This window comes from Leguminivora glycinivorella, chromosome 25 (assembly GCF_023078275.1).
Source record: "Leguminivora glycinivorella isolate SPB_JAAS2020 chromosome 25, LegGlyc_1.1, whole genome shotgun sequence".
Classification (NCBI taxonomy): Eukaryota; Metazoa; Arthropoda; class Insecta; order Lepidoptera; family Tortricidae; genus Leguminivora; species Leguminivora glycinivorella.
The window spans coordinates 4,967,642-4,975,647 of NC_062995.1; positions in this window are offsets into that span (position 1 = coordinate 4,967,642).

Consider the following 8,006-nt stretch of genomic DNA (forward strand, 5'->3'; position numbering starts at 1 on the left):
GTGATATTATGATATTTAATATAATAAAAAAAATGTCATTTGTTCTTATAATAAATTAAAAACACTCAAAAATATTTGGGGAAAATATGATTTTTGCCGCTTCCACGCTGCGAAACAGCGCCGTCTAGTTGTATCCATAAATAACCCATACGTTTCAGGGGCACACTTTTTTGTATGATATTGTCAGTCCCGGTATGTGTTGTCCTTGGTAGTATCATTCGCAGACGTCACTGCATGATAAATAAGTTTCCAAAATGAGCTTATAAACTCAAATAAAATGTTAAAGCGCTCTGTGTTGATAGATGTTGAACTGATATTATTTGTGACATGTTCCTTCGCTACAACTCTTTAGGTCAAAGCAAAGGCCGATACCCTTAACCCTTAAACGCATGGTATCGTATAGGTTTCCTACTTACAAGGTTAAATTTATTATTCTCCATTACCTAGGTTGTCTGGAAGAGATCGCTCTTTAGCGATAAGACCGCCTCTTGTTTTACCTCTTAAGTTGTTGTGTATACTTACTACATTGTTTCCTGTATTGAGGTGTGCAATAAAGAGTATTTGTATTGTATTGTTTCACTTGCAAAATGACTTAAGAACAATTGAAATTGACGTCAATTTTACACTTTGATACAGTACTACAATGAGGAGGCACACTGATATTTTATCCCGCCGGGCGGCGCCTGTGCAACTAGGCTCTTGCAGTACTGATAATTTACACTAGTTGACTCGTGGTTGTCGCTAGATGTCACTACAAATAACTCGCATTTACTGATGTATGGAGTTACAACTCTTCCCTTACTTATTCCTCTATAGTGCAATGGACTAATAACGTGGCGCCATCTGTCATAACCTTTGTGTGTCTCCTCATTGTCGCCAATCTGGCAGGCAATTATGGTCGCCCGATAAATGATAAAATATCTGGCCGTCCCTATCGCACTTACTAATAATGCGATAGGGACGGCCCGATATTTTATCGTCTATCGCGCGACCATGCTACCCGTGCTGATGTTCAATTGTGTCGTTTCGACAGTATCGGTTTTGATACCATGTGCATCTAAGGGTTAGAACTGTTTTGTAAGATAATATGACACCTGGCATATAATGCCATATATTTAAAAAGTCTTCTGGTATAGATTGGCCTTTCGTCTTCTTGTATGTTGTTAGCTAAATACTTAGGTAACTATAAGTAATGTTAATTCATGTTTATGTTATATACCGGGTGGGCCCCGGAACAAAACCAAAAAATAAACTGTAGACTGTACTCCTCAGACTGACTAACATTTGTTCGGAGACTGAAAAATAACTTGATTTTGATTTTTATCACCCTTGAAAGTTTTTCCTAAGAGGCAAAGACATATGTAACTCCGTATAGACGGATAATGTCTAAGAAAAAACGTACCTCAAAGCCCGAGAGGAAAAGGTACGGTGGCCTAGATGGTTACACCTTTGGGGAACGCTCGGCTAGATGGCGTTTATATTAATATTTTACGTTTTAAGCTATATGGCCAAATTGTTAAAACTGAGGTTCAAAAGTTTAAAACCTGTGTCGAGAGATGGCAGTCTATGCACTGTGATTACAGATTTTACTTTGACAGTAAGTCTATAATACTCGATCCTCTTTGCTAAGAGGTAACGTAATGAGAATTCTGATAAGTCTAAAGTGTGACAGACAACGTTTTTTTTATTTTGTATAAAAGTTTAAGATTTAATAATTTTTAAAATCGCTGAATAAATGTTGGTCAGTTTAAGGAGTATAGCCTACAGTTTATTTTTTTGATTTGTTACAGGCCCCACCCTGTATAAGGGTGCAGTGAAAATAATATGTGAATATGACTGCTGTCAAAGACGTAACAGTAGCTTCAGACTAAGCTAACTATGCACGGTTTTGTATTGTCAATGTGGAAATGTCATTAATGCCAGATTTCTATGAAATATGACTTTAAAGACACCCCTTCACTTTTTTCTGCGCAAATCGGTGGAAAGTTAGCTAGTTATATTTTTGTCTTATGTTACCATAGTGACATAAATATCCATACACTATATTATATGTAAAACTAAAAATCTAAAAATTGTATGAATAAATAATAGAAATAGTCGTATATATCCATGTTTTCAAATAATCATTTTCTAGATAGTAAAAAAGTATAGTACATAAATATCTTTGATTAGTTATAGATTTATACTTATTCTTTAAAATTCTCAGCCAAAAATCTATGTATATTTTCTTAACTTTAGAATTATAGGTTTTGAACTATTTTATGTGTCATAGTACAATAATGTACATAATTCAAATTGCCATCTTTTTTTATAGCAATTGGTGTACTTGGCGAAAATTTTTCGCATTTATTGAATTTTTTTTGTAACCGACATATATTTTTTTTGCCAAAAATATATAATTTGCAAAACATGATACTTATTTAAGCAATTTGTTGTTTCGATAAAGTAAAACACTATTGAAAGTGATAATTTGCGATATATTTTCGTCGATCCTTAAGAAAATCGTAAAAATTAGAAAGAGATAGTGTGTACACAACCTCTTCTAATTGAATGCTTAGCTTTTTCCTTAAGTCTGATCCTACCAAAGCTTCTTTTTAATAAACCACAAGACTGTTGCATACATACTGCCTTGAACAGTTTTTTATGTAAATACGATTTTTAATCTAAATTATAGTATAGACAATACTTTGATGTTATATATAAATAGGTGTAATCGATACTATAACACAGTATAAGGACGACCCAGTAGTGAATCTCCCGCGGTCGGTGTTTGGGTCTCTCGCACGCGCCGCGACCTTGGCCGTACCGTTCCCAAATGTGCTCTCTGCACCTCGCGAGCGCAGAGCGCTGCTCAAGGACAATCCGCGCGACGCTAAATTTTGTTGGAAGAGTTACTACTGGTTTCATACTGTGACTATAATCTCATATACTCAGCATTTTTATTTTATGGACATACCATATTAAAATAAAACAAAGTTAAAAAAACATGACAAATATATTTTTAAAGTTCAAGCTTTCTTCTTTTCAGCTTTTGTAGGATATTTAAATTAATGATTATACACACCAAATGCACAAATTCATGACATTTTAGCGTAGTTATTATTTTTTAAATACTACTTATACATATGCTTTTTCTTAATTCAAAGTTACGATAAAATGTATTTCGTAATCTTGTTTGACTTTGTTAGCGCAAAGGCTCTTAAGCCAAATTAACTATGAAGACTGTTACATTTTAGGTTTACATAATCTCAGGTCTCTTGTTAGAGGCATTGGTCCCACCGCGAGCTAGTAAGCTATGAGCTATCGGCTATAAAAACGAACAAAAGATAAGCACTCCCGTGCAAATAAAAGAGACACGGCGATATTGATAGCTCACCGCTTGGCGAGTCACTATAAACATCGCCGTGTCTCTTTTATTTACGCGGGAGTGATTATTTTTTGTTCGTTTTTATAGCCGATAGCTCTTAGCTTACTAGCTCGCGGTGGAGCCAGTGCCAGAGTCGGTCCAAGTTGACTCTACAACAAATTTGATAACACAGCAAATCCATACTAATATTATAAATGAGAAAGTGTGTGTGTCTGTTTGTTTGTACTTCTTTCACGGCAAAACGAAGCGACGATTTGACGTGATTTTTTAATTGGAGATAGTTGAAGGGATGGAAAGTGACATAGGATACTTTTTGTCTCTTTCTATCGCGAGCGAAGCCGCGGGCAAAAGCTAATAAGTGATAAAAGTCAGAAATTTGTGAAATTATGATGTTAAAAATAAGTCTCTCGTTGAGCTGACTCATGTATTCCAAAGTTTCATATGATTTGTGCTGTTACAAACAAATGTTTTGTCCGGTCAAAAACTAAAAATTTGTAAAAACCTTTTCGAACAAATGTAAATGTTGTTTGACGACCGGTCTGGCCTATCGGGTAGTGACTCTGCCTGCTAAGCCGCGGTCCTAGGTTCGAATCTCGGTACGGGCATTTATTTGTGTGATGAGCACAGATATTTGTTCCTGAGTCCTGGATGTCTTCTATGTATATAAGTATTTATATATTATACATATATCGTTGTCTGGGTACCCACATCACAAGCCTTCTTGAGCTTACCGTGGGAGTCAGTCAATCTGTTTAAGAAGTCCTATAATATTTATTTATTTAAATGTCATTATTGTTCTTCATCATATGTGCACAAATTAAACTGTTCCGCCTGAGTGACGCCATACAAAATTTAGTTGATCTATGTTAGTTTAAGTTAGCGAGCTTTTTCTGTTAGTTTCGAAAACGGAATTTTCTTCACACAATTTCGAAACTTGAATAAAAATCCTACTATTTTCTGCCGAAACCTTTGAAGTTTTCGATCACTATATTTTTTATTAAATATATTTTTTTAAGTACCAATTTTTTGTAATTACCATGTTTTTGGTAGCTAAATAAGCTGAGTTAAGCCAAATTAAACACGTATTCTTATTAATATTAGGTTTGTATGTCTCAAGTTAAGAAGTCTAATGTTAATTATCAAATCATATCCAAATGTTTTATTGGATACACTGTATCATATTCAAGGCTTGCAAGGAATCGGTTTATTTTTTACCGGTTAAAACCGGTTTATTTCGATTTTACTCCGAACTTTTTAAAGAACGCGAACGTTATGAGAACTATTATACCGATATAAACCGGTTTATTCGACGAGCGGCGACCTAATTATACCTGCGTTCACGCAGCGAGTTTTTTGTTTGGTTAGAACAGTATTCCCTACCATGCTGCGAAATAAACCGGTTTATTTTGTTCTAAACCGGTTAATCGAACGAAACCTTTATGAAAGAGTTCTCCTAAAAACCGGTTTAAAAATAGCGGTTTTTCGAGCGAAAACGAAATTTAAAGGTTTGTCCGCAAGTACGTGATAACGATTTGAAAATTTAACCGGTATCCGAGCCCAGGCAGGCAATTATGGTCGCGCGATAAGTGATAAAATAGCAGGCCGTCCCTATCGCACTATTTGTAAGTGCGATAGGGACGGCCTGATATTTTATCGTCTATCGCGCGACCATGCTTCCCGTGCTAATCATATTATACATTTTATTTTACGTGATATTTTACTGCCCTGTCCGTATTTTTTTACAATTAATATATTCCCAAAACTTGTTTTTGAATCTTTGCTCCTTAAGGTGACAGGCTTATTCTCCTACCAATTCTAATAGTTTTATTACTTTATAAGAATTTATTTTTCTCCTCACTAGCTCGGAAACACGTGTTTTGTCCTTTAATACCAGCGGGTAGAAACGCATTTTATCCACTAGTGGGTAAAGTAATTTGACCTTGAATAAAGTCAAATTAACTGCTTTAAAATTGATAAAAGTAGTGAATCTAGTAATAAAGATGATTTACCACCTGTGGAACTACTGAAAGCGGTGATAAACGCATTTTTTGCGTTGTAGTTTCCTCGCTATAGTGAGGAGAAAAGTTTTGTGTTACACTCGGGTGCAAATGTATTTTACTTCTCGTGTGTTACAAAACTCGCAAGCTCAGGATTCTATTCTCGAACCACTCGCTTCGCTCGTGGACTGAACTTTAGAATCCTTTCACTTGCTCGTTTTTCATTTCCACACTCGGCGTTAAAATACAACTTTGCCCCCTTGTATAACAAATAACTATTAAATACTAACTAGAACAACTAATATACATATTGGCAATAGGTTCCAATCTCAGCGTGTACAAAGCCGAGGGCCTACCTATTTATCCTGGGTTGATAATTACCCCATGGACATACATGGGCTAAGGCTAACTGTATCCTTGTCGGTCGGAATTTGAAGTTTATTGTTAAGTGTATAAGGGTCGTAATGGCGGATTTAGTATGTCATTTATGATTTAAATAAGTCAGTTTTGAATCTCCGTATGATACTGTGTATCCAATAATTGTATTCAATAGCAATGCATGTGTAGATAGTGTACCAAAGTATATTACTAGCGTAATTATGTATTAGTAAGGTATATGAACCAGAAATAAATTATTTTAAAGTGTATTATTTGTGTTTATTTTCATTATGACGTCATATTATGCTAACATAGCCGGGTCATTACTATCTTGGCACGTTACCATGGTAACGAATAACAATGACCATAAACAATCTGTTCTATCACATGCTTTTTTAGGATTCCGTAGTCAACGAGGAACCCTTATAGTTTCGCCATGTCTGTCCGTCCGTCCGTCCGCGGATAATCTCTAGAAAGCTGAAATTTGGTACCAATATGTTTATCGATCACGCTAACAAAGTGGTAAAATATGTGGTGATTTTGACGTGATAACGTCTAATAACTCGTTACTACGGGCAGCATGCACGAAAAAGATGACGTCATTGTCCCGTTTCCCAATATAGCTTAAGCGCCATCTATTGGCGCGCGTTGGAACTAAGCGGCTGATCGATGCGCTCGGTATGGTTGTAGCGTGTGGCCTGAGTAAAGCACCACAGCTGCGACAGATGGCGCGCCCGTGTTTATTATTTTTGAGTGTTTGTAATTTAAAAACATGAAAGATTGCATTAAAATAAGCATCTTTTATAGAATGAAGTTGTTTGAAAAACCTACTTATTTAGGAGTTAGAGCAGTACGAAGTTGCGAATTTTCCCATAGTATTTTTACTAAGGCGCCAGAGACTTAATAAATTTACGATGATTTTTTTTACCAATATAACCTATGTTAATATTGATAAATCATATAGAACACGTTTAAATAAGGATGTTTTGTTATATAAACTTTTTCTTCTCCATTAATATTTACTGAGATATTAGGGTTCTAAGATTAGTAAATGGCACTAGCACTTTAATAAAATTAACGCGTGTCTCGCAAACGGTCTAGGATACAAAATGACGACTTTTATATAGGTATAGGTTAGGTTCGTTAGGTATCTTCAAACGGCCGAAGGCTCCTATTCTGTGCAGTTTCTGTAATAAGCGGGGCTCCGTCGATATCGCTTTCTGTCTCTGGCGCCTTAGTAATGCTACGGGAAAATTTTGCAAACTCCTAAATTAGTAGGTTTTAAAAAAAAACTTTAATTTATAAAAGATGCTTATTTTAATGCATTCTTTCTAATAAGAACAAAACACTATGCTAGAAAGAGTGCAGAGGAAGTTCTGTAGGCACATTTACAAACGACTGTACGGATATTACCCATATATGTATCCATCTCTATTCGTAACAGGAATGGTTGGTCTTCAAACTCTAGAAACCAGACGGAAACTGCTGCATATTATGCATTACCGCCAACTGTTTCACCATAGAGTAGATGACGCATCCGTGCTTGAGAGAATGGGGCTGCAAGTGCCAAGAGCGAATGTGGTGGTTGGCATGCCGGGCGCGGTGCCGGCGCGGCGGCGGCGGCGCCTGTTCGTGGCGGCCGGCGCACCGCTCGAGCCCGAGCTGCTCTTAACCGCATCATGTTGGAGACAGACGATATTGACATATTTGCTGATAGTGTTGGTGTGTTTTACAGAAAACTCTTAAGGTTCATAGACTCTACACTCCTTAGGTGATTAATGTAATAACCATAGTTTAACTTTTAAGTGTGTTTGCTTTTATTTATGTCAATTTAACATGTACATAATTATATTACCACATAAGTGCTTTGGTGAAATACTGTTATTTGACGTTATCACGTTAAACTACCGTCCGTAAACCGACTTTACAGACAACCAATTATTTTTTTCATTTTAACCGTAACGTGTGATATATTGTTGGATAGGTATTTAAAAATTAATAGGGGTATACGAAAATTATTTTTTGATATTGTTAATATTTTTGGTATGGTTGGCAAAGGTTTGATGGCAAAATGAAAGTTTTCAGACAGTATAACAGATAGCGTTATTTTACGAATAAAGGGCTTTATATATACCACTACCCCGTCTCGGGCGGGATCACAGGACGGTCGTCTGTTACAACTTTCACTACTCTTCTATAGCATTTTTGAACGAATCTGTCAAAACTGTAACTGTCAATTTCATTTTATTTACTGAGAGTCGGAA